Source organism: Chionomys nivalis, chromosome X (genome assembly GCF_950005125.1).
Source record: "Chionomys nivalis chromosome X, mChiNiv1.1, whole genome shotgun sequence".
Lineage (NCBI taxonomy): Eukaryota > Metazoa > Chordata > Mammalia > Rodentia > Cricetidae > Chionomys > Chionomys nivalis.
Window position 1 is genome coordinate 79128374 of NC_080112.1, and position 8233 is coordinate 79136606.

Genomic DNA, 8233 nt, shown 5'->3' on the forward strand with positions numbered 1-8233 from the left:
GCTATATAAAACCAAGAGGAATAGAAAGAATTTTGACTTACAGAACCAGAACCATGTGTCACAGAAGTAAGATTTACCAATGGAAACATTCTAGGCAGGTGCTTGTTGATTTATTTGAACTGGGATCATATACTCTGGCAGTTTGCCATACTTGAAATGTCGTCAAGGTGCTTACTACCTGGAAGCAGTGCTTCAGTCCAGAGGTTTGGAAGGAAGCTTCCAATTCAGAATTTGAGTTGAGGCATTGAGTTCATGGCAGCTTCCAAATGTTAATATCACATATGTGAGGAGAAAGACTACCAGTCGAAATTATAGTCAAATAAAAGCAAGTTTTACTGTGCACACCAGAGAGCTGATGGCTGCCTCCCACTAAAGCTGGGGTTTAGGAGACCAGCCTTGAGTTAAATTCCCATGTCCCTTTTTGGACAAGACCAAAAAAATTTTACAAACATGGTTACAAAGTGAAAGTGGTTAGAAAGTGGTTGAACAGTCTGTATAGAATATTTCCAAGAACAGGTGGAATGGGGATGATTTACATTTAAGTCTTAGGTTAAAAACTTAAGTGTTACAGTAAACAGAAAGTTAAGTAGAGTATCAAAATGGCTCCTGATTACAAAATGGAGATGATCTTCTTTTTCACTCTCTGTTCCCATTCCAGGGGATCACATAGACCTTCTAAAGACTTCCTCCACCACCCCATCACTTTATCTCAGTCATGAGCATACCAGAGGCATTCCCTGGAAACTCACTGGCTATGCCAGTTTGGCAATGCAGTAGGTGATTTTCATTTTCCCTCCTGCCTTCCAAGTCTACTTCTCTATTTTTATCCCCAGCTTTGTATCAGGCTACCTTGTGTCCTCTCTGACCCCAATAACAAGAGTTTACTCAGATCTTGGTGCCACACTAGCTATACTCTCTCCAGTTGATTGTATGAGATCCCCTTCTAATTCAGCTCCAGTCTCTAGTATCAGGTCCCAACACCTAGGAACAAGTTCTACTCAAGATCTCCAGTGGCCACAACTAGCAAGATCCCAGAAGCATTCCTTAACAGGCAATGCACAGCCACCACACTCTCCTAGGGAACCAAATTGGGCAACAGAAACCAAGGAATAAACTCCCCCCATCAAATGCCAGGTGGTGATGTTACAAGTCTTTTAAATCCCAGCACTTGGGAGCAGATAGAACTCTGTGAGTTCCAAGACAGACAGCCAGAGTGCTTAAAGAGAAAACCCTGCCTTGAATACCCCCTAAAAAACCCAAAAACAAACAAAGAAAGAAAAAACACCCATCAAAGAAGACACAAGTAGGCATCAGCACCTAGAATTATAATCTCCCAAATTCAGATGCCTAGATGCCAATATAAATGCATAATCAATAAAATCCAGGACAAACTGTTCCCACTAGAGCACATCAACCCCACTTCAGTCAGACTAGAGAAATGCAATATAGCTGAAGTACAAAGCATGTAATTCAAAATAGCTATTATAAATATGTTCAAGGACCTTAAAGAGGATATGAATGAATCCATTAAAGTAACCTGTGAAAACTCAATCAGTGGAATAAAATTTAGAAAAAAGCTCAAGACATGAAAGTATAAATGGAATTACTAAATAAAAACAAAACTGAGGTATAACAGGAAATTAAAAATTTAAGAATGCAAATAGGAAGGTTAGAAGAAGCCTCATCAATAGTACAATAAAAAGACAGAGGAGAGAATCTGGGGCATTGAAGACAAGAGAGAAGAAATGGATATGCCAGTCAAAGAAAATGTTAAATTAAAAATAATCCCTGGTACAAAAAAAAAAAACCACCAGTGAGATCTGGGCCATCATAAAAAATTACCAATAATAGGAATATAGAAGTGGGAAGAAGCCCATGGAAGAGTTACAGACAATATTTTCAACAAAATCAAAGAAGATTTCCCTAATCTAAAGAAGGAGTGGCCTATAAAGGTACAAGAAGCATACAGAGCAGCAAATACATTGGACCAGAAAGGAAATTTCCCTCAACACATAATGGAAAGCCTAAATATACAGATCAAAGAAAGAATATTAAATGTTGCCAGGACAAAAATCAAAGTGGCATATAAAAGCAGACAGATGCCAACGTAGAATTCTATACCCAGCAAAACTTTCAATCATAGAGATGGGGAAACTAGTATATACCACGATAAAACCAAATTTAAGGAGTGTGCTGGGTAGTTTTTGTTAACTTAACACACAAACAAGAGTTATCTGAAAGGAGCTAACCTTAACTGAGCTTTAACCATAAAATTCAATTATAAGGCATTTTCTTAGGTAATAGATGGTGGATGACCCAGCCAATTGTGGGTGGTACAATCCCTTTACTGGTGGCCCTGAGTTCAGAAGGCAGACTAAGGAAAACCATGGGAAGAAGACAGTAAAGAGCACTCCTCCATGGTCTCTGCCTCCGTTTCTGCCCCCATGATCTTGCCTTGATTGAGTTCTTGTCCTGATTTCCTTCTATGATGAACAGTGCTGTGGAATTATAAGCCAAATAAACCCTTTCCTTCCCAACATGCTTTTTGGTCATGGTATTTTATCACAGCAATAGAAACCCTAACTAAGACAAACAATGTTATCTACAAATCCAGCCCTATAGAAGGTGCTGGAAGGAAAACTCCAACCTAAGGAGGTAAAACATACCCAATAAAATATAAGGAATAACAATCACAAATCAGAAATAAAGAGAGGGATAAAAAATTATACCATAACAACAAAATAATAGGAATCAACAAACACTGCTCATTAATCTATGTAAAATTGTCTCAGTTTCCCAATTAAAAAAAATAGACTAACCATTGGATTCAAAAATCATGGTCCATTCCTCTGCTGTATCTAAGATATACATCTTAACATCAAGGATAGGCATTGCTTGGGTAAATGATTGAAAAAGGTATTCAAGCAAATACACCCAATAAGCAAGCTGGTGTAGTCTATTAAATATCTGACAAAACAGACTTCAAACTAAAACTAATAATAAAAGATAGGGAAAGATATTTATTACATGCTCATGAAAGGAAAAATCCAACAAGAGTATATTGCAATTCTTAACGTTTATACATCAAACATAAGAGCATACAGGTTTACAAATGAAACACTACTTTAGATTTAATCACATATTGATGCTCATATACTGATATTTGCTCACTTCAATACCCCATTAATGGCAATAGACAGATTAACCAAACAACAGGGACATTCTAGAACAAACTGATGTTATAAACCAAATGGACTTAACAGAAATTTACAAGCATATGACCCAAACACCTTCTTCTGAAAAGTTCATGGAACTTTATCCAAAGTAAGCTACATACTAAAACACAAAGCAAGTCTCAACAGGTATAAGAATATTGAAATAACATCCTGCATCATATTTGACTGTCATGGACTAAAGCTTGGTACCAACAACAGAAACAGAAAGGTTACAAACTCATGGAAAATGAACAACTTACTACCAAATGAAAAAAAGAGTCAAGGCAGAAATAAAAGTTGTTTTTTGCTGTTTTGTTATTGTTTTATAATTGAATGAAAATAAAAACTCAATATACTCAAACTTATGGGATACAATGAAAGTGGTTCTAAGCGGCAAGTTCATAACACTAAGAGCCCACATAAAACAGTAGACCGATTAGATTAATAACTTAATGGCATACCTGAAAGCTCTAGAACAAAAAGAAGAAATAATGCCCCAAATGAGTAAATGGTAAGAAATAACCAAACTTAGGGCTGAAATAAACAAAATGGAAAAAAACAGCAAAAAAGAACATAAAGAATCAATGAATTAAAGATTTTATTCTTTGAGAAAATCAATAAGATTGACAAACTCTTATCCAAAATAGCTAAGAGACAAAGAGAGAATATCCAATTTAACAAAAATGGGAACATAACAACAGACACTGAGGAAATACAGGGAATCATAAGGATATACTTTCAAAACCTTAGTTTCATTTCCACTTAAAGCAGTATCAAAACACATTATTAAGGTTTAATATATGAACAAGTAAAAAGATTATATTGCCAGAGAATTGTAACATGAATAATAAAAACCTAGAGTCAAATATTGGGGTTCAATCCAAAAATTAGAAAAGCAAAACAGCCAAGCCACTAGAGAAGTATTATCTCTACCAAGGATGGGCGACTGCAGACTAAGCAGCATTGTAATTCTGTGAAAGATTGAACATCTGGCTCCAGATTTTATTTATGTACAAATTTGTTTACTATAAGGGAGATTCTTTGGAATCCATTTCTTAGGAAATGGGAATAGTTGGTGTATATATGTTTTAGTAAGGTAGAAAGTTGCTAGAGAGAAAAATAATGAGTCATACATTAATTTCTATCTTCTACTTCACTTTTGATGAGTTTTGTAGCCTAATTAACACTGACTCTGAATTTTATTTTTATTTTATTTTTTGCAGTAATTCTCTCTGTCTCTCAATCTTCCATGTCCTGCATTTCATATTTAAAATTTATTTAGCACAAGATAAGACCAAACTTTTAACTGTGTTGTCAAAGGTTTCTACATTAATACATCCTAAGATATTTATTTTTTTTAACATTTATTCCTAGTTCTTCGGGACTCTTGAGTAGCATACTATAGGTTACAATATTATATTATGATCAATTGTGTACATGCCTACTTCCCCTAATAGCCTCTGTGAGTCAGTATTTGTAATTTTGCTTCACAATCTACATTGTGGCTTACATGATGTGCTGACACATATTCAAATGAGCAAATTACTCCAACAGATATCCTTCCACAAAATCCCTTCATGAGTTCCAGATGGGACTAGATATCTAGGGTAGATGTTAGGATGGGCCAACTTCAGTCTGAGCTGTGGGCCTTGGTGGTAGTTGAGTTAGTCAGTCCAGGCCACTGCTACTCTAAAGTGAGGGGTGAGCCAACTCCACTATGCCCATGCCATCAGGGTAGTTCTCCTTCACCCGTGGTGAGGACTGAGGTAATATCTCCCCAGTGCTGGGGAAGGGGCTCTCTTGCTGCAGTGCCCAGCAAGGGGAAGGGTATTGGAGACCAGTTTTGACAAAAATACCACTTACCAGGGTAGGGGCATTGGGATCAGAAAAGTAGTAAAGAGGACAAAGACACAAGTACAAACAATAAAACAGAAAACATAGGATAGTATCGGGAGGGAGTTCCAGTGAATACTAAAATAGCCTGTGTTTAATTTCTAATTACTGAAAATACCCCTGACCCCAAAAGGTAGAAGTAAGATTAAAAAAAAAATCTGCATTAACATGATACAAGGAAATGAACACACCAATTGAAGATTGGGGCTACATTTTTAGGTAAATATTTTGTTGCTAAAAGAAAACAAATAAAGGTTATACCCTAAGACAAAACATTTTGTAGCCAAACCACTTCCTGGGTGGAATCCACTGTTATCTCCTTAATGGAATAGGAACTTAGTTGGATCCTTAGACTTTTGTTTGGAGTAGGAACATATCTACTTCTCTTTATTCCTGAAATACAAAGTCTGGATATTAGGTGCATCTGTTGACAATAATCTTGAAAGAACAGAACTCTCTAAATCTAGGTGGGACCTTTGTTTGATGTAGAAACAGACAATAAACTTGTAGAAAAAGAAGTTGCAACTCTCTGAGCTTTGGTCAACGTGGAAATAGGCACACATTTTTGGGTGTCCACAGCAGGATCAGCTATCCCAGAGTCAACAAAAGATGAGACAGCTCATCATGGCTCTCTAATTTTACCACACATTATTTCTGTGCCCCCCAAGGTGACCCAGACCACAGATATCAACATAAACCCCAGTAACAACAGGACCAGGGACTGAGAGATGGCCCTGGTTAACAACCAAGAATGTTGCTAGGACCCAGCTGACATTCTGGCTCTGGGTGAAAGAACAGGCCATTCAGTTTAGGATAGCTCTCATGGTGGCATGCCCTCAGACACCAATAAGGTCACAGATTGTGGTTCTAACCCTGGACTTCCATGTAACTTTCTGTGGTCAAATGGGCTTAGGACTTAGACCCTCACTGTGGCAGTACCACAGACCCAGACAAGGTTCTTGGCAGCAGCTGGGTCTGGATGTCACCATTGCCCAAAGTGGCAGTGCAGGATACTCAGACCAGCCTGGCTCAATGGCAGTATGGCTGTTGGACACTAGCATGGCCCTAGATCTTGGGTATCCACATGGTTTTCTATGGCAGCAGAAACCTCAGACATGAACACATACTGGCTGCATGCAGTAGGGCCATAGACCCAGACATGGCCCTCAGCTGTAGCTCTGGCCTGGACATCAACATGGCACCAGGTAGCAGTGCAGATCACTCAGATCTTCATAGCTCCAGCTATAGCATGGCCCTCAGCCACCAACACACTCAGGTGGCTGACATGACCCCAGGTATCCACATGGCCCTCAGTGGGACCATAGGCTAGAACTTCAACACAGACTCCATCTATGGTAAATCAACAGAGACCCTGGCTGCAGTAGGGACATGGACATGACAAGGAGTCTTAACTAGCAATCTATTGTGTCCAGGCAAGGCTTCCAGTAGTGGCACTGGGTTGCATTCAGTTTAGCTTTTGACCAAGGGAGTCCAATTGAAATTATCAAACAACCCAAACTGTGGCTAAGAAAAAGGGTTGCTCTCTAAAAACTGATAGTCAGGCCCCATTGTCAAGGATAACACCCACACAACTCATTGAACATGTAGAAATCAAGCAGGAACCTACATCCCCTTGCTCTAGTCTCTTTAGTAGGGAAAGGTATCATGAAGGATACCAAAAAAAAATGTTGACATCAACACAGTCACAAATCCTTTTACCTACTGCTGCTACATTTATTTGCTGCTGTTAAGAGATAACTTCTTCATAATTCAAACATGAAATATAGATCAGTATCTCTTCTGGAGTCTTCTAGGTTTTTGGTGACTCACTGGGACTGCAGAGACATCTAGACTCATGTACTTAGCAGCTATCAGATTTTTAGATTTTCCAGTGTAAAGGCAGCAATTATTGAACTACCCATACTATACTCTGTGTGCCAATATCTTAAATCACCTTTTAATACATACTCATTCTGTCCATTCTGTTCCTAGAGAATCCTAGAAATTCATGTTCATAATTGAATCTTTTACTGGAAAAATACTAACACTGAACATCTCAAAATGTAAATAATCCATTGTCTTGTTCCTGTTTGATAGCCAACTCATATTTGTTTGTCATGTTTCTATCCTGCTTTATTCAATAAGGACCTTTTATACATATTGCATCTCTTCTTTGTCCCTTGGATTGGAAAATACTAGTTCAAGAATTAGAGGGTGAAAGCACAGAGAAGTAAATGTTTCTTCATGTGGCTCTCACTTTAAAGCCTTTTTAAAATAGAGAACACAGCTCATCAAGCAGTTCTGTGCTTTTATTGGATTCTTTCCCAGAATCTAATGCTTTTGATTTGGTTCATAATTTCTTCACTGTCTATCATTTTCTCTGAAGTAAATTGGTGCTTCCAGGATCAGACATGTCTCACTGTCAAGAAAAGCCTTATATTATTAAAACATTTCAAATGCAATATCCTGTAGGTCTTTGAAGTGTTTGAAGATAACCTATCTATCTAGATATATTTGTTTAACCTTGAAAACATACCTAATATGACTACCAGTTTGATTATTGTATATGGCTAACTACTAAGTTGTATTTCTTAATTATAAGTTACATTTTTAAAAGAGTTGCAGAAGAACAATATCCCAAATAAGAGTAAAAACATAATATAGTATAACAAAAATAACTTTAAATTTTTATATTATCAATAAACTAAAACCCATACCAATGCAAATTATTTAGAGATTTGTGGCTGCTTTTTTATGTGGGATTTCCCTCTGTATCTGTGATTACCACTGATAAATAAAGGAACTGCTTTGGACCTGAACCAGAGCTATAGGGAAACAGAGCTAGTTGGGGAAAACTGAATGCTGGGAGAGAGAAGGCAGAGTCAGAGAGAAGCCATGTAGCCCTGCCAGAGACAGATGCTAGAACTTTAGTCAGTAAGCCACAGCCACATGGCAATACACAGATTAATAGAAATGTGTTAAATTAATATGTAAGAACTACTTCCCCCTCTCCATGCGGATGACTAAAAAAAAAAAAAAAAAATGTAAGAACTAGCCAATAAGAAGCTAATGCTAATGGCCCAAACAATGATTTAATTAATACAGTTTCTGTGAGATTATATTGG